The sequence below is a fragment of the Jaculus jaculus genome, chromosome 9 (assembly GCF_020740685.1).
Source record: "Jaculus jaculus isolate mJacJac1 chromosome 9, mJacJac1.mat.Y.cur, whole genome shotgun sequence".
Taxonomy (NCBI): Eukaryota; Metazoa; Chordata; class Mammalia; order Rodentia; family Dipodidae; genus Jaculus; species Jaculus jaculus.
The window spans coordinates 26,767,138-26,789,468 of NC_059110.1; the positions used below are offsets into that span (position 1 = coordinate 26,767,138).

Consider the following 22,331-nt stretch of genomic DNA (forward strand, 5'->3'; position numbering starts at 1 on the left):
AGTGAAAGGATTCCAATCCTCATTGTCTCTCAGAGCTAAACCCGGTGACCAGGTAGAAGGGCTGGGACGTAGCTCAGTGGTAGAACATTTGCCTAGCATGTATGAGAATCTGGGATCCACCTTCCACAATTTAAAAAACAGAAAAGATAGCTGGGAGTGGTGGCCCACGCCTTTAATCCCAGCACTCTCTCTCCCCCTCTCTCTCTAATATAGAAATAAAAATAAATATTAAAAATATATTTTTCCTCTTTTAAAGTATTTTTAATTTTTTTGTTTATTATTTATTTATTTGAAAGCAACAGAGAGAGAGAGAGAGAGAGAGGGAGAATGGACACTCCAGGGCCTTCGGCCACTGTAAACGAACTCCAGACGCGTGCGCCCCCTTGCGCATCTGGCTAAAGTGGGTCCTGGGGAATCAAGCATCGAACCAGGGTCCTTAAGCTTCACAGGCAAGCGCTTAACCTCTACGCCATCTCTCCAGCCCTTAAAGTTTTTATTTTATGCCTGTATCATACAGCATGTCTCAAACACTGTACATATAACTCCCTAATAAGACAACTCAGAGACAAGTTTATCTTAAGAGAAACAAGATACACCATCACTTACAGTCTTCAAACATTAATGCACTTTTGACAATGTCACAAAGCACTCCGGAAAGGAACTGCAGACTGCTTTTAACAAATAACACCTTTAAACGACGTAACTGTCCTGAATTGTTTATTAGGTATGGATTTTGCAAACATCCCTTCTATTAGCGGTAGCGGTGGAGCTGGACAGTAGGTAGTGTGCCTTCTCGGGGCTGCACGGCGAGAACCAGCTGGACTGGCTTGGTGAGCCCCTGGGTGTCAGGATCTCGTCTGATAGCTTCATGGGATGGATCAATGAGGATAACCTCAAAGAATTCGTATGTGGAATCGTCACCAACCCAGTAAGAATTCAGGACTCTCAGAGACCCCACCGCGACGTCCAGCAATGTCCTCAGCGACAGACCGAAGACGTCGGGCAAACTTGAGCTGGTTAGCACCGTGGTGTGCAGCCTTGCCCTAAGTTGCACCCTTGGGGACTGGGCGTTTGTGACCACCGCGGCACACACGGAGCCTGCATAGGACGTAACCTTGCTTGGCTTTGTGGCCCAGCCTGGGCGCCTTGTCGGGTACTGGCGGTACTGGCGCGGTACTGGCGGTACTGGCGGTACTGGTGCGGTACTGGCGGTACTGGCGCGGTACTGGCGCGGTACTGGTGAGGTACTGCCCGCAGCGGACCGCAGCAGGAAGCACATCGCGTCCCACCGCTTCCTCCTTCACGGCTCCCGGATGGACTTTTACGCGCCCAGGCCCAGGCTGGCTCACGTCTGATGGCTGCTGCCAAAAGGAAAAAAAAAAAAAAAAAAAACCCAACAAGCTTAAAAAAGTATTTTTACAATTTAATTACGATCATTAAAAATATTATTTTAATGCAAATGTACAAATCTAGTAACACTTGTTGAAAAGATGGCACTTTTTCTACAAAATCGCCTTTCATCTTTGTTGAAAATTGGTTGTCCATGTATGTAGGGATCCATTTCTACATTTTTTTTTTTTTTTCGAGGTAGGGTCTCACTCTACTCCAGGCTGACCTGGGATTAAAAAATGTGTTGTGTTGTATTTGTTTATTTATGTATTTGAGAGAGAGAGAATGGGCACACAGGGACGCAGAGCCTCTAGCCACTGCAAATGAACTCCAGATGCATGAGCCACCTCCTGCATCTGGCTTTTTGTTACTGGGGAATTGAACCTGGGCCATCAGGCATTGCAAGCAAGTGCCTTTAATTGCTGAGTCATCTCTCCAGCCCCTGTGTATTAAAACTTGTTTCCAGTATTGGAGATTGACCCTGGGCTTTGGTCATGATAGACAAACACATTACCACTGAGCTACACTCCACCCATAGGCTGCTTTCAGCCATCTTTCACTTAGCCTAAAGTTTTCATGCTTCACCCGTGTTTGAGCAGGTATCAGTGGAGGATCTTGGTTGAGAATGCATTGAGTTCATACGCCAGGTTGAGGAGAATTGGCATGCTGTTGTTTGTTTTAAGGCAGGATCTAGGTGTACAGATGCACAATCCTCCGGCCTTCGCATCCTCCGTGCTGAGATCAGGGTGTACTTGGTTGAGGAATAACATTTGAACAACATTGAATGTTCTGGTATCTGTTCTCTTATTAGGCCTTCTTTAGTTTCTCTCAGCAATGTTGTAATAGTGGTTTTTGTTTTTTTTTTTTTGCGGGGGTGTTCGAGGTAGAGTCGCACTCTAGTCGAGGCTGACCTGGAACTCACTATGTGGTCTCAGGGTGGCCTCGAACTCCCGGCAAAGATGTGCGCCTCCATGTCTGGCTATTGTATAGTTTTTAATGTTAGAGGTCTTACACAGGTTTTGAAAGATTCATTTCAGAATATTAAAAATGTTTTAGCCAGGAATGGTGGCACACACCTTTAATCCCAGCCTTGGGAGGCAGAGGTGGGAGGTTCTCTATGAGTTCCAGGACAGCCTGAGACTACATAGTGAATTCCAAGTTAGTGTGAGACCCTACCTTGCAAAAAAAAAAAAAATGTTCTGAGACTACCATAAACTCCATGTTTTGAGTGTGTGCGTGTGTGTTGTGTGCATGAATATATGCATGTTTTTATGTGTGTGGGTGTTCCTACGTGAACATGCGTGTGGAAGTGAGAGGTCGATGGCATCCTCAGGCATTCTCCACTTTATTCTTTTTAAAATATATTTTATTTATTTGAGAGAGAGACAGAAGAAGAGGCAGAGAGAGAGAGAGAGAGAGAGAGAGAGAAAATGGGCGCTTCAGGGTCTCCAGCCACTGCAAAGCAACTCCAGATGCATGCGCCCCATGGCTGACATGAGTTCTAGGCTGTGTGTATGAAACTCCATTGCTGACCACATTCCCCGGCTTTTGTCTGTGTCACTCTGACCTTTGACCTCTCCGTTTTAGTTGTTGCAGCATTTTTTTCTGACTCTGACCCTCTTACTTCCCTCTTTCCAATTTTAAGTACCCTTATAATTACATTGGGCCCTGTGGTAGTTTGAATGGATGTCCCCCAATAGACTCAGGTGTTTATCCCCCTGGTTGGAGGAAGTGTAACTGGGGGCCCGAACCTGAAATCTAGCCCTAAGATGTCACTGGGGGCAGATCTGATTTCTCGCCCAAAGGTATGCAGAGCAGCCTGAGCTCTGCCCCGGCCCCTGCTGTTTTACTGGCTGGTGGTGGTTTCTCTCTGCTTGGATCTGTGGAAGGGGGCCAGTCTCATCCACCGTGATGAAACTTTCCCTGGATCTGTAAGCCTGAAATAAATCCCGTTCCATCCCTAAACTGCGTCTGTTTGGAAGCTCATCCCAGCAATAGGCCCCAAACAAGTTATCCGGTATATTCCCAGGCTTGAGCTCAAGCGAGCCCGGCACAGTGGTGAACCATCCTTGTCTCAGACATCTGGGAGACTGGGGCAGGTGGTTTCTGGAGCTTAGGAGTCTGAGGCCAACTGGGCCCAAAATAAGGAGATTTTACCTCCAGACGAAACATGCTGGGCACGAAGATACACACCTTTCAATCCTAGCACCTGAGAGAGAGAGGCTAGCGGATCACCACAACTTCAAGGCCAGCCTGGTTTATATAATACATGGTATTCCAGCTAGGGCAACATAGTGTGAGTCTTAAAGAACTCAAAGAGCCAAGAAGAGATGGCTCAGGGGTTAATGCAATGCTGCTGACGAGTTCAGTCTCCAGAAGCAAAGTAGTGCGGGAGTCTGAAACCCCAGGGCACCTACAGCAACGGAAGGCAGAGACAAAAAGAATCTGGAAGCTCACTGACCCATCCAGTGGCAAAATACTAAGACAGAAACTCTGCTTCAAAAAAGAGGGTGGAAGGAGAAGACTGACCTCTGACCCCCTTACATCAATTCATACCTATACACAGACATGCAAAAACAATTTAAACAAAAACAAAATATCAGGTTACTAGAGATCTTAACCACATCTACAAACCAGGTTTACAGCAACATGAAGGTTACTGTTTGATCGGGTAACTGAGCATGATTGAGTAGCCATAAAGCTGACCATGTTTAATATTTTTCTTTAAATATGTCCATTATTTTAATATCTGCATTGGAAAAGAAAATGTTTTATTACATAATGAAAAAAAACCCATGTCATTTTCAATAAACATAAAGTGTATGAAAAGAAATACCATGAAGTATTTGTTAAATTCCAGTGTCATGCCACTAACTGGCAAGAGCTGAGCCTGGGCTTGGTCTCATAGAGAGGTGCTGAGTTAGCACCAAACCGAGCCTTTTTCCTTAATAGGAAAAGAAACATTGAGAAACCTTCGAAAGAAATGGTTTTGCTGGGGCCGGGTATGTAAGCTCAGCGGCCGAGAATTTTCCTAACATGCGCGGGACACGAGTGAATGGATGACCTTCTCACACGCGAGGCAACGCCAGAGTCCTCACAAAGATCTTGTCACATGTTCTCTTCCAAACTTCGGGAACCACTTGCCTAATGCTCCCAAGTCCTGAGCCAGCTTGTCGCCGGGACATTGTCGCTATTGATGCTCACCTGACTCCTCCTCCGAGGCCTACCTGTACTAATAAGCCTCGTTCACAGGTTTGATTGCAGTTCCCAAATGACTCAGCTCTGGGTGTCATGCCAGAAGTGGCGTGTGCCCCGACAATGCCAACCATTTTAAAAGAAGAAAGTCACGGCCGCACTCAAAGACGCTTTTCAGCGTTGTCAGCTTTCTGCTTTTCTTTCCTGTCCTCAAGTTTGAAGGCACTTGACCTTGACTTAGTCTCTTCACCTTCGAGATGCAGAAGTGGCTCACTGAGCCCTTCTGTTGTTGTTTAGTTTTTTGTTGTTGTTCATTCTTATTTATTTATTTGAGAGTGACAGAGAGAGAGAAAGAGAGAGAGAGAGAGAGAAAGAGAATGGGCACGCCAGGGCCTCCAGCTACTGCAAACGAACTCCAGACGCGTGCGCCCCCTTGTGCATCTGGTTAACGTGGGTCCTGGGGAATAGAGCCTCGAACCAGGGTCCTTAGGCTTCATAGGCAAGCGCTTAACTGTTAAACCATCTCTCCAGCCTTGTTGTTTAGTTGTTGTTGTTGTTGTTTTGTTTGTTTGTTTGGTTTTTTTTTTTCTGAACTAGGGTCTCACTCTAACCCAGGCTGACCTGGAATTCATTATGTCATCTCAGGCTGGCCTCGAACTCACTATGATCCTCTGACCTCTGCCTCCAGAGGGCTGGGATTAAAGGCGTGTGCCACCACATCTGGCCTTCACGGAGGCTTTTATTTACTTAATTGATTTTATTATTATTATCACTGGTTTTTTGAGGTAGGGTCTCACTCTAGCTCAGGCTGACCTGGAATTCACTATGTAGTCTCAGGGTGGCCTCGAATTTATGGCGATCCTCCTACCTCTCCCTCCAGAGTGCTGGGATTAAAGGCGTGCGCCACCACACCCAGCTCCACTGAGCCTTTTAATCCGTTTGTGGAGTCAGGAGCACAAATCAAGTAGAAGCGACTTTATGGACGGGACATAAAAGTTGGTCCAGGGCTAAGAGATGGCTTATTCTTTAAGGTATTCGCCTGCAAAGCCAAAGACCCAGGTTAAATTCCCCAGGGCCCCCATAATCCAGATACACAAGGTGGCACATGCGTCTAGAGTTTGTACGCAGAAGCTAGAGGCCCTGGTGTGCCCATTCTCTCCACCTTCTTTCTCTCTCTCTCCAAAAGTAAATAAAAATAAAATATTTTTTAAAAGTTGGTCATGTGGGGGCTGGAGAGATGGCTTAGCAGTTAAGCACTTGACTGTGAAGCCTAAGGACCCCTGTTCAAGGCTCGATTCCCCAGGATCCACGTAAACCAGATGCATAAGGTGGTGCATGCATCTGGAGTTTGTTTGCAGTGGCTGGAGGCTCTGGCATGCCCATTCTCTCTCTTTCTCTCTCTCTCTCTCAAATAAATAAACAAAAATAAACAAAAAAACTTTAAATAAAAGTTGGTCATTTGGAACTGTGGAAAAAGTTACCCCGGGGAATGTGCAGTCTGTGGTGGTTTGCCGGGCGCAGGATCACTACCCCTGGCTGTTTAGGAGGGAGGAGGACCTGCTGGGAGGCAGAACTCCATCCATGCGAGCTCCTGGGAGCCCTGTACTAGCTATGCGGTCACAGAGGACTTGGAGCTGACGTCTGCAATATACTCTAGAGGCCAGTTAGAAGCTGCAGATCGTGTAAACTAAAGCCACTTGACAGCAGAGGCCGAAATGACAATAAATGAAATTATAGCTTACTCAGAACTGCACTCTACATTTCTCTTTGGCTGCCTGAAGGTTTCTCAGCATAATTTGAGGTGTTGACTATGGACCACAAAAATGTAGGTGGTTTTGGGTACCAGCTGTCTGGTGAATTACCTTTCTCTCTTTCTGACTTCCTGGTAGCTAAAATCAGCAAGCATGACTGAGGTTAGAATTCTTGGACTTAGGCTCCAGAAAGAGCAGAAAGAATGCTCCTTTATCACACGTTCGAATTTAATAAAACTTTTGTCTCTGTACCAAAAGATTATACTGGATATGTATTTTTTATGATCATAATATATTGGCTATTTCTTTTAGTATGCATTGTTCTGGAAGGAGAGATACTGAGATATTATATCAACTAATGAGACTTAGAGCCACACATTTAAAAAACTCTGGTCAGGGATATGACATTTTAATTACATATTGAATTACTACCAAGTTTCTTTTGTTTATTAGGTAATGCTAATTATGGGTAAATTATTAATGAAAGTTACAGCCTCATTACTAAAATTATATTTGGTTTTATTTGATATTAAAAATCTTTCCTTCAGACTGTATTTCCAATATTACTTTAATAATAATCTTACATAAAAGACCCAAATAGACATATTTTTTTCAATAATGTGAGACTAAAGCAGGATGTAACAGAAGGGAGCTGGTCTGGTACAGTTATTACAGTATTACTTTGCTGAATTATTATTCATTGACATGAGGTGTAGATCCAGGTTTTATGTGACCTAAAACTTAATGGTTTTGGAATCTCTCTTCCAGAAAAAAAATAAAAAGAAGACTCAAACAAATAAACCTTTGCATATTAAAAAAAATATATATGGCCCTCTGAATACATTATTAGGGCCTCCTTACAAGGTCCAAGACAAAGCAAGGAAGGGCCCTGAGTGTTCACCTTGATCTTTATAATAAATTCACCCCTAAGATATATCCTGTGGGGAGTTCTGAGAATTCTCTAGCTTCCAAAATTAGTGGGAGAACTCTTTGGATGGGATCATTGAGGATGCAGATTATCAAGTGCTTGCCCAAGATGATGAACGACTGCTCCTGACATGGCTTGCTTACTTAATTATGTCATATAGCACAAAAATGAAAACGATATCTTGCTTGTATTTACAAACTTGAAGAATGTCACATACAACTATTAGGTTTAACTGGTGAAATAGAAAAAAAAAAAAAAAAAGCTAGATCCTACGCTTAAAATAACTTCTGGGCAACTAACAAAGGCCACTTCCTCACGCTGTGCTGCGCTCTCCGTGATTCAAGAGCAGTGGTCAGTTTCGGTCACCAGTGCAGACAGGAACACAAGCAACCTGTGCGGAGAATACTACATGCAGCTTCTGCTCACAGCTTCATGAAATGGGAAAAGAAATTCTTCAAGTTTTTTTTTTTTAATGGAAAATTCGCTTTTAGCTGGGCGTAGTGGTACATGCCTTTAATCCCAGCACTCCAGAGGCTGAAGTAGGAGGATTGTTGCGAGTTTGAAGACACCCTGAGACTACATAGTGAATTTGGGTCAGCCTGGGCTATAGCCAGAAGCTACCTCGAAAAACAACAACAAAACAAACAAAAAAGAAAAGAAAACTGGCTTTCGATTTGTTTTTTCTGATCACACATTTTTTTTTTCTTTTTGATCACACAGTTTTAACAATCTAATATTCAGCCATGTTTTCCCCCATTTCTCATGATGATGAGTGACATTGTTAAAATGGCCCAGAGGAGGAGATGGGAGGGACTGGGGACTGGGCACTGGTGATGGAAGATATTATAAATTTAGGAACAATAAATTTGCTGGGCCCATCTTATCCTTATCTTTTTCTTTACTTTAATTTTTTGTTTTTGAGACAGGGTATCTCTCTAGCCCAGGCTGATGCATTCTATATTCCAGACTTCTATACAGGGTATGAGCCACCTCACTCAGCTTTTCTTTATTTCTTGTTTTAATTTTTTAAAATTTATTTATTGGGGAGAGAGAGGCAGAAAGAGAGAGAGAGAGAGGGAATGAATGAGGTAGAGAGATAGAGATAGAAATAGAGAGAGAGAAAAAATAGGCATGTCAGGGCCTATATCCACTGCAAACAAATTCCAGACACATGTGCTACCCTGTGCATCTGGCTTGTGTGGGTATTGGAGAATCGAACCTGGGTCCTTCGGCTTTGCAGGCAAATGCCCCAAGTGCTAAGCAATTTTCTCCCTCCCTATCCCCATTTTTCTCTTGATGGTTGTCCATCATTTGGGATTTGCATACTGGAAAGAGAGAAGATGATTTGCTACACCAAATGGAGCAGGTGGGATGCAGGGCTCCATGTGGTCTGTCCAGTCTGGGCAGTAGGACAGTCACGGCATTTGCCAGGTGGGCTTAATTGCTTCAGTACCTCCTTTGATAATGTGTTAATCTTAGAACAAAAAAGCAAAATGAAAAGAAAGAGCAACTGGGCATGATGACACACACCTGTAACCCTAGCACTCATGAGGCTGAGGTGGGAGAATCATGAATTGAAGATCAGCCTGGGCTGCATTTGGAGAGCCCCTCAAAACACAAAACACAAAACACAGCAGACTGGGGAGATGGAGTGGTTAAAGGCCCTTGCTTGCAAAGCCTGACAGCCTGGGTTTAATCCCCAGTACTCATGTAAAGCCAGATGCACAAAGTGGCACGTGCATCTAAAGTTTATTTGCAGTGGCAGGAGGCCCTGGCACACCCACTTCTCTCTCAAATAAATAAAACACAAGCTTGGGAAATAGATCAGTGGTAGAGCACTTGCCTAGAAATTAAATTTAATGCATTTTTTCCATCTTGTTTCACCAAGATGGAAGCAGTTCACCAGATATGCATGCAAAAACACACATGGAATACTTAAAGCATGTGGTTTGTTATCATAGTGATGGTTCAAACGGAGCACACCCAAACCATCCTGGCACGGTTCGACAAGGGATACCGCTCAAATTTGCCAGGGCTGGGAATGTAGCTCAGCTGCTACTGTGCTTCTCTAGCAATACACAAGGCCTTGACTTCGAGTATCAACCTGGGTTCAATTTCCAGCCCCTCGTAAATTGAGTGTGGCTGCATATGCCTGTAATTTTAGCACATGGGACGTGAAGGCAGGAAAATCACAAGTTCAAGATCATCCCTTTTACATCGTGAGTTTCAGGCTATCCTGGGTTACATGAGAACTTGTGTCAACAAAAAAAAAAAAAGGGGGCCTTGGGAGATGGTTTAGTGGTTAAAGGCACTTGCTTGCAAAGTCTGCCAGCCCGGGTTCAATTCCCCATTACCCACATAAAGCCAGATGCACAAGGTGGCATGTGTATCTGAAATTTGTTTGTAAAGGTAAGAGGCTATGGCATGTCTATATTTTCATCCATCCTCTCTCTTTCTTTCATAAATAAAAACAAATTTAAGGGCTGGAGAGATGGCTTTTTTGAATTTCTCTGGAATCTGTTGTGATGTTACCTGTTTCATCTCTAATTTTATTAATTTGTGTCTCTTCTCTCTTTCTTTTGGTCAGATTTGCTAAGGGTTTATCAATCTTGTTTATCCTTTCAAAGAACCAACTCTTTGTTTCATTAATTCTTTGGATTTTTTTTGTTTCTATTTCATTAATTTCTGCCCTAATCTTTATTATTTCTTCCCATCTACTGATTTTTGGTTTGCCTTGTTCTTCTTTTTCCAAGGCTTTAAGGTGAAGCATCAGGTCATTTACTTGCGACCTTTCTAATTTCTTTTTTTTTTTTTTTTTGAGGTAGGGTCTCATAGCCCAGGCTGACCTGGAATTCACTCTGTAGTCTCAGGATAGCTTCGAACTCACGGCGATCCTCCTACCTCTGCCTCCCAAGTGCTGGGATTAAAGGCATGTGCCACCACCCCTGGCTCTCTAATTTCTTAATATAGGCACTTAAAGCTATAAATTTACCTCTTAGGACTGCCTTCATTGTGTCCCAGAGATTTTGGTATGTTGTGTTCTCATTATCGTTTGACTCTATAAATTTTTTGATTTCCTTACTGATTTCTTCATTGACCAATTCATCAGTTAGTAGTATATTGTTTAGTTTCCATGATTTTGTGATTCTATTTTTTATTGTTTAGTTTTCCATGATTTTTATTACTATTGATTTGTAGTTTAATTCCATTGTAGTCAGATAGAATGCAAGGAATTATTTCAATTTTCCTGAATTTGTTAAGGATTAAGTGAGGTAACAGGTTGTCCAGCAGCTTATAACTCCCTCACTGGGTTCTGTCCCTGGGAGACCTCGACAGACTTAGGCTGTCTGCTGCTGCTGTGGGGACTGAGAACGTCGTGGAACCTTCCTGTGTTTATTTCCTCATCTCAAAAATGGGGATAACCTTCAAGGCTCAATTCCCCAGGACTCACATTAGCTAGATGCACAAGGGGGCGCACGCGTCTGGAGTTCCTTTACAGTGGCTGGAGGCCCTGGCGCGCCCATTCTCTCTCCCTCTCTCTCTCTGCCTCTTTCTCTGTCTGTCACTTTCAAATAAATAAATAAAAATAAACAACAAAAAATTATTTAAAAAAATGGGGATAACCTGGGCTGGGAATGTAACCCAGTTGGTAGAGTGCTTGCCTAGCATGGGGTTGAGGTAGGGTCTCACTCTAGCCCAGGCTGGCCTGGAATTCACTATGTAGTCTCAGGGTGGCCTCGAAGTCACAGTGAACCTCCTACCTCTGCCTCCTAAGTGCTGGGATTAAAGGCATGCGCCAGGGTGCCTGGCGAGTTGGATGTTTCTATCACCATCAGACACAGCCTGTCATTGTACTGGGGAGGAAGCATGATGCCCTAGGCTAGGCGATTCCTTTCTGCGGAGGACAAGAACAAAGAGGGATGAATCTGAGACCGCCTGGCCCTAACACTGCCAGCTTCCAACATTTGAGCACTGCCACCTGCTGTAGTTACCACTGCATCGCTGGCACAGAATACTCAAAAGCAGCTGATGGGAGGAAAGTTCTTTTTTTTTGGAGGGGGGCAAGGGTTTCAAGGTAGGGTCTTGCTCTAGCCCAGGCTCCATGGAATTCACTATGTAGTTCCAGGCTTGGCCTCAAGCTCATGGTCTCATGGTGATCCTCCTACCTTTGCCTCCCAAGTGCTAGGATTAAGTGCCAGGCTTTTGGTTTACCATCTCCAGGGGAAGCTTCATGAAGATAGGGGAAAGGATGACATGAGCAGAGACTGGACATTACCTCTGCCACAGCTGGAAAACAGCAGGAAGAGAGTGAGCGGAGCTAGCCCTGGCAAGCTGGGGCTAAGAAATCTAAAGGTCCGCTCCCCTTGACACACCTCCCCCAGCAAGCCTCCACCTCCCAACCAACAGCAGCTGGGGACCGAGCATTCAAAACCCAGGAGTTTGTGGGGATCACCTGATTCCAACCACCACACCATCCTCCAGGGGAAGCTAGGTGGTGCTCCCTTATACCTTTCTCACCCAGGGGTCCTAACTGCTTGCTGTAGTTACTAATCCCTGGGTGCCTGGCATCTGTTAGGTCTTCATCTAATTCTTTTTTTTTTTTTTAAGGTAGGGTCTCACTCTGGTCCAGGCTGACCTGGAATTCACTATGCAGTCTCAGGGTGGCCTTGAACTCATAGCAATCCTCCTACCTCTGCCTCCAGAGTGCTGGGATTAAAGGTGTGTGCCACCATGCCTGGCTTCATCTAATTCTTATAAATGAACCAAGTTAATTCATTTCTTTTCATGACTCCCAATACAGATAGGAACAAAGTCACGTAATTATGTAGATACTAATTCTCGCATGTTTATACACCTGATCTGGTCTGGGAGGTTGAGGGCCTGTTTTGTCGTGAAAGTGACAGTCGAGTCCAAATTTGAAGAGGGAAGAGAGGATGTTGGAAGTGGAGAAAACAGGGAGCTGTGTGGCTTGGACCCCAGGGCAGGGAAGGCTGAAGGAGAGAAGGAGGGGAGGCTAGAAACAGGGCCCAAGAGCAAGGCAGGAACTGCATGCACCCCCTCAGCTCCTTGTGGCCCTCATTAGGGTTAAGTCTAATGGTAATTAAAAAAAAAAGATTTATACAGTAAGGCTCTCTAGGTTTTGAGCTGGAGACAGACATGATCAGATTTGGCTTTTTGTTTTGTTTTGTTTTTGAGGTAGGGTCTCGCTCTAGCCCAGGCTGACTTGGAATTCACTACGTAGTCTCAGGGTGGCCTTGAACTCACGGTGATCCTCCTAACCTTGGCCTTTCGAGTGCTGGCATGGATTAAAGGCATGTGTCACCACGCCCGGCAGATTTGGCTCTTAACAAGATCTCTGGCTCATCAAAGGCCAGTGCTATTTTCAATCTGCAGGGAAATTACCTCTGGTCTCTGTGTGTTAACAGCGGAAAAGTATCTGGTTTATCGAAAGTCTCCAGATAAGTAGAGGCCTCTGTCACTTGGCTAATTGCATACACAGGCCACAGTGCTTCATGGACATAAGGATGCTGCGTGCAACATCCCACAAGGCTGGCTGCAGCCTTCTCACATCATGATAATTTGTTGCATTTCTCCCCCCAACAGGTAATACTAAAGTGCATCAACCATTAGACCTTTAAGACCTTTCTTTCTCTTCTCCTGTCTTCCATTCCTTTCTCCTCTCCTTCTCTCTCTCTCTGTCTGTCTCTCTCTCTTTAAGTCTTATTTTGTAGTGCAGAATGGTCTCAGAATTCATGATCTTCCTGCCTCACTTTCATGTGCTAGGGTGTGCATGAATACACTAGGATTTTGGATAGATTTTTTTTTCAAAATATTTTATTTATTTGTAAGTAGAGAGAGAAAGAGAGGTACTGAGATCAAGAGAAAGAATGGGCATGCCATGGCCTCCAGCTGCTGCAAAATTCCGATGAATGTGGCACTTGGTATATCTGAATACATGCATACATACACACACATATGAACACACACACACGTATATTTAAATTGTATGTATTTATGTGGGTTCTGGGGAATTGAACCCCAGTCATTAGACTTGCAGGCAAGTGCCTTAACCACTGAGAAATCTCTTTAGCCTGCAGGGCTTTTTTTTTTTTTTTTTTTTGGTTTCTCAAGGTAGGGTCTCACTGTAGCCCAGGCTGACCTGGAATTAACTCTGTATTCTCAGGTAGCCTCAAAACCACAGCGGTCCTCCTACCTCTGCCTCCTGAGTGCTGGGATTAAAGGCGTGTGCTATAACACCTGGCTGCAGATTTATTTTTTTGATAAAATGACTTTCCTGGTTCAGAAGCTGAATTTTAAACTTCTACAATCAGAAAATGGAATAACCAGCATTCATGAAGTGTATACATAAAAGCACTTCAATGTTTGTCTCCTATTGTCCCTTTAAGACTCTCTCTGGACTGGGTGTGCTGACTCGCACCTGGAATCCTAGCACTTGGGAGCCTGAGGTAGGTGGATTGCCATGAGTTCCAGACCAGCCTGGACTATAGAGCGAGGGCCTCTCTCAAAAAATTCTGTTTAGGGCTGGAGAGATTGCTTAGTGGTTAGGGCACATCTCTGTGAAGCCTAAGGACCCAGGTTCAATTCTCCAGGTTCCATGTAAGCCAGATGCACAGGGTGGCGCATGTGTCTGGAGTTCCTTTGTAGTGGCTAGAGAACCTGGTGTGCCCATTCTCACTCTCTCCCTCTCTAATAAGTAAATAAAAATAAATCTAAAAAATATTTTAAACAACTCTGTTTAGGGGCTTGGGTGTAGCTTAGTGACAGAGCATTTACCTAGCATGTAAGAGGCCTCGGGTCGACACCCAGAAGCACACACACACAATATGCTCAGATTGCTCCAAGATCGCAAATTTGTTAAAAAATATCCTTGCTCTTTTATATCATGTAGCTAAATTCTATTTAATTTCAAGTCAAGAGATGATAGTAAAGATGAGTAGACTAATGAATGGTGTTTAATTTAGCCACAAAATTTAATAAATAGTATATATACATTTCTACATCAAATCCCATATAGGATTGTACATATGTATATGGATGATATCTAAAGATTGGTTGCATCTAGAGGCTGGAGGTCCTGGAGCACCCATTCTCTCTCTCTCCCTCTATCTGTCTTTCTCTCTGTGTCTGTCGCTCTCAAATAAATAAATTAAAAAAAAATTTAAAAAAAGATTGGTTGCATCTTTTTTTCTGATTTATTTTTATTTATTTATTTATTTATTAGAGACAGAGCGTGTGTGAGAATGGGTGCACCAGGGCCTCCAGCCACTGCAAATGAACTCCAGATGTATGCGCCGCCATGTGCATTTGGCCTACGTGGGGCCTGGAAAATCAAAGCTGGGTCCTTAGACTTTGCAGGCAAGCACCTTAACCGCTAAGTCATCTCTCCAGGCCCTTTAGATTTTGTTTTCTGATTTAGTATTTATTTATTAGAGACAGAGAGAGGAAGAGAGAAGATTGTTTGCATCTTCATGATAAAAGACAACCATCCAGTGAAATATGGTTGGGACTGGGGATGTAGGTCAGTAAGCCGGTGGTAGAGCACTCGACTGGTATCTGAGAGGTCCTTGGTTCAATTCTCTGCCCTATAAGAATAACAATAGTAACACCACCACCAACAAAAATCAGTCTAAAACATCTGGACAGAATCCCTCCAGTATTTTCTTTTGCCAAAGATAAGTGGTCAATAAGGACACGAAAAGATGTTAGGAAATCATCAGCTATCAGGTGAATGCAAATTAAAACTAGGAGATACCACATCTAGTGGAATGCCTACTAACAAGAGATAATAACAAGTGTTGGTGGAGATGTGGAGAAAGATCAGCCCCCAGTCATCTCTAGTGGGAATATAAGCTTGTGCCACTGCTATGGAAAACAGCCTGGGGAAATGGCTTAGTGGTTATGGCATTAGCCTGCGCAGCCTAAGGACCCGGGTTTGATTCCCCAGGACCCACGTAAGCCAGATGCAAAAGGGGGTACATGTGTCTGGAATTTGTATGTAGTGGTTAGAGGCCCTGGGCGTGCCCTTTCGCTCTATTTGTCTCTTCCCCTCTCATAAATAAATAAATAAAATATTTAAAAAAAACCCAGCTTGGTAATGGAATATCATTCAAGTCATGAAAAAGAACTGAAGAATTGTAAAATGAATAAGCCTTGAAAACATTCCACAGTGTGAAAGATGCCAGCTACACAAGATCACAAATGGTTTGATTTCTTTGCAATAAAATGTTCAGATTAGGGGCTGGAGAGATGGCTTAATAGTTAAGGTGCTTGCCTGTGAAGCCTAAGGACCCAGGTTCTATTCTCCAGGTCTCACATAAGCCAGATGCACATGGTTGCGCATGTGTCTGGAGTTCGTTAGCAGTAGCTAGCGGCCCTGGTGCTCCCATTCTCATCTCCCTCTCTCTGTGTCTCTAACAAATGAATAAATAAAAAGCAGAATTTCTTTTAAGTCCAGATTAGGCTGATCCATTAAAACCCCAGTGGTGCATATGGCTAGTTGGGTGGAGGAGGGGATGACTAAGATATTTTCCAAAATTTTGATGTTCACACAATCTAAGTATACTAAAAAACACTTCAGATAGGAAAAATATGCTGTATGGTCCGTGATTCTTAGCTTTGAGACAGGGTTTCACTAGCACAGCTCAGCCTGGCCTTGAACCCTAGCTATTTTCATCTGAACCTCCAGAATTCAGGGATTACAAGTGTGTGCCACCACCAGACCTGTTTGTACAGAAGTTTATTTTATTTTATTTTATTTTATTGGATTTCTGAGGTACGGTCTCACGCTAGCTAAGGCTGACCTGGAATTCATCACGTAGTCTCAGGGTGGCCTTGAACTCATTCATGGTGAACCACCTACCTCTGCCTCTCAAGTGCTGGGATCAAAGGCGTGTGCCTCCACACCTGGCCCCAGAAGGTTTTTTTTTTTTTTTTTTTTAATGTTAGGGTCTCCTGGACTGGGAGTATCCTGGTGGCAGGGAGGAGTGGGAAGTGGGGAAGCCACTCCTCATCACCTTTCTTCTGGCCGGTGCCCAACAGACAGGCACTGCACAAACATTTCTTAAGGAAACAGCATGCTCTTACACTGCTTAAACAGTGCTTCATAAATTATAAGGCTTAAAAAAAAAAAACACCTAACTATCAGCAGCCCTTCCTTTTGCTCATAACGCTGGATAGAGGTCTGAGTAGGTGACCTAAGATCATAACTGGAATATATTGCAAAACAATCATTCCCCCTAAGTGACCCCCGACCCCCATACAAACACAGGCTGCTGGACAGCACATCCCTGCCGCGTAGCATTAGAGCAATGAAGGTCAAGAAATAAAAAAAACAAAAAACAAAAAGATGTTACTTCTCTGAGCAAACATAGATGACACCAGTGGGATTTTTTTTTCTTTTCTTTTTTCTTTCTTGATCCTTCTCCTTCCTTCCTTCTTTCTTTTTCTTTCCTTCTCCCTCTCTCTTTCTTTCTCTCTCTTTTTTCTTTTGCTTCAAGATATTGGCCTCCACAAATTCTTCTTACCAAAAGGTTTGAGTTAGCCGGATGTTTCATGGTCATCCCGAGATCGAGAGCCGTAGTCCGGGTTCTAGGTTCTGGTTCCCTGCCACCCAACTCTCTTTTTGTTTTGGTGCTGCTTTTTTTTTGGGGGGGGGGCGGGGAATGAAACAGTTTAGGCGCCTTTCCCACTGGAAGGCTAGGACAAAGTCTTGGAACACTGGTCACCGGATGACTTACTGAGGTCTTCTTCAAGCTCCATCCAAGTGGCCCGGAAGTCTGGGCGGCTTTCCAGGGAGGAGAGCCCCGGGAGGGGGGGGAGGGATGGGGACACCCAGACCGGCCCCCGGGGCGTTCCCAGGGGGCGGAGCGCGGCGGACGGGCAGGTGAGTCGGGGCCGCCGGGGGCCTGGCCGGGCGCTCCCCACGCCTCCGCCTCCGCCTCCGCGGCGTCCGCGCTGCGCCCCGCCCGGGCCCGGGGCGGCGGGGTGTGTGTGTGCGTGTGTGTGTATGTGTGTGTGTGTGTGTGTGTGTGTGTGTGTGTGTGTGTGTGTGTGTGTAGGGGGGTGAGTGGGAGGAGGATGAGGATGGAGCGGGCGGGGAACTGTGACCCACTGCCTGGAGGCTCGGGTCGGAGGGCGCGTGGGCGGCGAGCTACGTGGGCGCTCCGGGACCGTGCGCCCCGGTAGGGTGCGCCTGAGACGCCGGGCGGCCCCGGGAGCCGCAGGTGGTTTCCACCGCTGCCCCCACCCCCCCCCACACACCCTGGGGCCGGCCCTTTTCTCCTCCCCCTTTCCTTTCTTTTCGCTGCCCTCCCTCTCCCCGGTGTCGGCGGCACTTCCCCCCGCTTCCTCCTCGCTCTCCAATCCGGACGGAGGGAAGGAGCGGCGGCTCTTTTCCTGCCCTGCCTGCAAACTTCAGCGGGACCCGCCGGCGGCCAGCGCCCGGGAGGGAGGGAGGGAAGCGAGCTGCTCCGGGAACTTCCTCCGGAGACCCCCCTTCCTCCTCTCTCCCCCATCCCGGGAACCCACCCTTCCCCCCAAGCCCGGGCGGGAAAGGGAAGGACGCTGCCCGGGCGCAGGGAGGTTCGGATCCCCCTCCGCGGAGCCAGCCTTCCCCCCCGGCGGCTCCCGGCGTCCTTCCTGCCCGCCTCCGCCTCTCTCTCCGTGCCGCTGCCCCGGGACTTAAAAAAACTTTTTTTTTTTTCCCTTTCCCTTTGTGTTGGATGCGGACTCGAGCTCCGATCTGAAAGGGCTGCTGCGCTCGCCCGGGCCGCCCCGCGTCTGTCTGTCCGTCCGTCCGCCCGCCCGCGCGCGCCATGCCCTTCCACCAGCGGAGCGTACAGCCCGCGCGGCTGCGGCGGCCCGAGGCTGCGGGCGCCGGGGCTGCGGGCGCGCCGGGCTTCCGCTCGCTGGAGCAGGTCAGCTCGCACGTCCTCGTGTGCCTGCTCGCTCAGCTGGCCGACCTGTCGCGCTGCGCCGGGGACATCTTCGACGAGCTCGAGGGCCAGGCGGCCGCGCTGGGACAGCGCGCCGAGGAGCTGCGCCGTCGCCTGGACGCCCTGCACGCCGCCGCCGCCGAGCGCCTGGACCACCGCAGAGTGAAAATCCGTGAGTGGCCTCGCTCCGGGGACCGAGGCACGGCGGGGAGGCGCTCCGGGGAGGCACGGCGGGGAGGAGGGTCGTGGCATCTTCCCGCGCCACCCCCCCCCCATTTCCCCGGGGCTCGGCTCTCGGGCGCTTCGCGTGAGCCGTGGAGTTGTTCCACGAGGGGTCGGGTGGGGGGCGTCTCGGGTGGAGGTGGCGGCCTGATGCGGGGAAAGGGAGGCCCGAGAAGGCCGGGCAGGTGGGCCTTCCTCCGGCCGTGGCTTTGCAGGGCAGGTGGGCCTCCCTCCGGTCGAGGGTCTTGGCTGCTTTGGGTGCGCTGAGGGTGACAGTTGGGATGGAGCGTCCGTGCCCACCCTCTGATCCTTCTGTCTGTCCGTGTGGGTGACCGTGGGAGGACCTGTGCTGTAGACAAAGCCGCAGACACAGGCTTGGCGAAAGGGGTCAGAGGAAGGTTAGCCGGTTCCGGAGGCCCGGGTGTAGAGCACACGCATGGCTAGGGAATGGTGACAGCCCCTCGACCACAGCGCACTGTTCCCGCGTCCCTTTACCTGCCGGGGAAAAGTATGCATGCAGACTTTCCGTTGGCGCTCAATTTTGTTTCCTCTCCAGACTGACCATCAGCACTTTGTTATTCAGAAGACCTTGACTCTGGGGCTCTGAATCCATTCATCTTTGTTCTGCCTCCGCCAAACCCTGAAAATTTAAGCCTGTGTCCCGAGACGCAGCCTTGTCTCCAAGTAACCCATTTCATTCCAGCAGCTTAACTGGCTCAGGTGAATGAAGCAACTGGAATTTCCTGCTGGCCCAAACACAGACTTTCAGCGCCTGATGTCTGTGTGTGGTTTTTCCCTTTCAGTACGTGGACTTGGTCATAATCTTAAGTGTGAAGAGTAAATCGGGGATGGCTGATGGATGTCAGGGCGGGAGTCGAGATACTGGTGTAGCAAGCCACGCCTAGGTTTCAGCAGCTCTGTCTGGTTGAAAAACTGCCTCGCCAACCGAGACTCACTTCATATGGAACCTCCAGTGGCTTTTTTCCCACCTTGCTAAAAACAAAACAAAGAAGTACTGAGCTATAATGCATCTTCCTCCAAGTTGTCATGTGATGGTTCATTTCTTTTTTTTTGAAATAAAGTCCACCTCTAATTGTGTTGACAACAACTCTTTATAAGCTGTGAACAGACAGCTCTTAACCCAAGAGAGTGGGAGGGGATCAGAGGGGCACGGAATCCAAATGATCTCATGAAATTGTTGGGACATCATCAGACTTAATGTGAACGCAGAAGGGTACATTGTCCAGGGGGAGGGTCACAGTCAACATGGTGATTCCTGTTTGTTTCTGTGTATGGTGTGGGAACATGGGTGGAGAAAAAAAATTGCATCCTTGATGTCATACCGTGTGATGGGGCAGATGTGATTGCTGGGTGAACTGACCTATGGTGGAATTTAAACACAAAAGGGAACACCTATGCTAGTGAATAAAGTGTAGACCAAACAAAGCCTGTTACAATCTTTAAAATGCAAAACTCTCCAAAACTTCTCAAAGATTAAGAGCTCTTTCTTTGTTCCCCATCCCCTCTCTGTTAACAGGATCTCATGTGAACCAGGCTAGCTTGGGTCCTATAACAAGGATGGCTTTGAACTCTTGATCCTCCGCGTCCCAAGAGCTGGGATGACGGGAATTGCAGATACACACCATCACAGCTTGCTCACTTTTTTCTCTTCTTGGACTTTATATGTCCCAATAGGTGACATTCTCTATAGCCACCAGTCTCCCAAGTTCACTTAACGAAAGTTGCTCTTGTAATAACTGAGGTAATTCTTTTTAGACTTTTCGGTGGTTTGTTTGGCTAATAGGTGGCTTTAATTTTATGCCCCAAATCCTGGTTGGTCATTTTATGTATGGCCATGAAAGAATGACCTTGAACCTTTCATCCTCTTGCCTCTGTTTTCCAAGTGCTGGGATTACAGGCCTGCCTCACCGCCACTGGTTTTAGCTGATGCTGAGGATCGAACCTAAGAGGACTTCCTTTCTTCTAGGCAAGCGCTCTACCACTGAGCTGTGTCCCCAGCCCGGAGCAGCATTTTAGTCCTATAGGCCAGGCCCACTGGCTTCAGTGATGTGGGATCTGTCACAAGCTTGTCATTCTTCAAATGTCATAGGCTAGGAAGTTTTTCAAATATTTATTTATTGATTTATTTTTCCTGAGGTAGGGTCTCATGCTAGCCCAGGCTGACCTTGAATTCACTATACTGTCTCAGGCTGGCCTCAAACTCATGGTGATCCTCCTACTTCTGCCTTCCAATTGCTGAGATTAAAGGCGTGTGCCAGTATGCCATATATATATTGTTGTTGATGTTGTGAGGTAAGAGAGCACACATTACTCTTCACCTATTCATTGAAGACTCCCCTGACATTTCCTGTGAAACCTCCCCACATACCATGTCTTGGAAAATGTTCCCATGACATCCAGTATGGGCATCAGCACATATCTTCATCGCCGCACTTCCCAGGGGGACTAAAGTGGCCTGTCCACCTTTGCTGCTTTTGGCCAGAAGTAAGCCCCTTGAGGCTGAGGGTGGCGACACCTTTGCTTTCTGGAGTTTAATGTGGTGCCTGGGATGTGATACCTCAGCTGACAGTTGAGTTGAACCCATATTTACTTTCTGGTGTTTGATGCCAGGAGGAGTCACGAGTACAGAAACCCTTGGAAAGTAGTACTACACTGTCCATAACCTAAGTGAGCAAGACAGCTAGTTTTAAAAAACGTCAACGTGCTGCCTTTGAGAAGTTTTGTGCTTAGTTAATTGCCAGTATCTGTTCCTTTATGTAAATAAAGTCAAACTTCATTAATTAATTTTTTTTCTTTTGCTTATGAGAGAGAGACAGACAGCTTGGATGTGCCAGGGCCTCTTGCCAATGAAAACAAACCCTGTGCATCTGGCTTTACATGGGTAGTGGGGAATCGAACTCTAGCCAGCCAGCTTTGCAAGCAAGTGCCTTTAGCCACTAAAACATCTCCCTAGCCCGGACTTCATTACTTTTGCTGCTGACAAAATAAGTCTTTATGGTAATAGCAGCAATGTGAAGCTATACCTGGGCTGTGTTAATAACGTAGAGACTGCTAAGCAGCAATCAATAGGTACTCAACCTAATCGTTCTGTCTTATTTTTAAGACCTATGACTATTTTCTTTATTTTATTTTACTCTTCCCACTCAGTATTGAGGATTGAATCCAGGGCATGTTAGGGAAGTGTTTTACCACTTGAGCTATATTCTTAGCCCTGTTTTTGTTTTTAATATTTTATTTATTTATGAGAGAAAGAGAGGGAGAGAAAGAATGAATATGGGAGCTCCAGGGCCTCTAGCCACTGCAAACACACTCCAGGTGCATGCGCCACTTTGTGCATCTGGCTTTACCTGGATTCTGGGGAATTGAACCTGGCTTTGCAGGAAAGTGCCTTCGCTGCTGAGTCAGTTCTCCCACCCTCTTTATTTTTCGTTTTGGGACCAGGTTTCAAAAAGTTGCCCAGGCTGCCCTTGAACTCACTCTGTTGCCTAGATAGGCCTTGACCTTGTGATCCTCCTGCCTCAGCCTTTCCAGTAGCTAGCATTATAGGCTTAAGTCAAATCCAGCCTTTTATGATGTTCCTTAAAAATAGCTTTACTGAGATAAAATTCTCATACTACACAATTCACCCATTTTAAGAGCATGGTTCAATGCTTTTTAGTATATTCAGAGTTGGGCAACATGACCACAGTCCACTGTAGAACACTTCCATGATGCCCAGAGGAATTGCCACATTAGCTTGCAGTCATTCTCCCCCTTAACCTTCCCACCTCTAGGCAGCCACTACTAATCTGTAGATTTGTGTATCCTGAGCATTGCATACAAGTGCACTCATAGTTTGTGGTTGCTGAACCAACTTTAGTGAGCACAGTG

General features: G+C 46.2%; 1 long non-coding RNA gene and 1 pseudogene across 1 annotated transcript; one reads left to right on the forward strand and one right to left on the reverse strand.

Annotated features, from left to right (window-relative positions):
- Positions 1-751: 751 nt before the first annotated feature.
- On the reverse strand, positions 752-18,268 carry LOC101597845 (annotated as a pseudogene).
- Positions 18,269-18,309: 41 nt separating this feature from the next.
- On the forward strand, positions 18,310-19,542 carry LOC123463370. Its single transcript, XR_006638907.1, has 2 exons — positions 18,310-18,390; positions 18,997-19,542. It is a non-coding gene; the product is annotated as an uncharacterized LOC123463370 (long non-coding RNA).
- Positions 19,543-22,331: the final 2,789 nt, after the last annotated feature.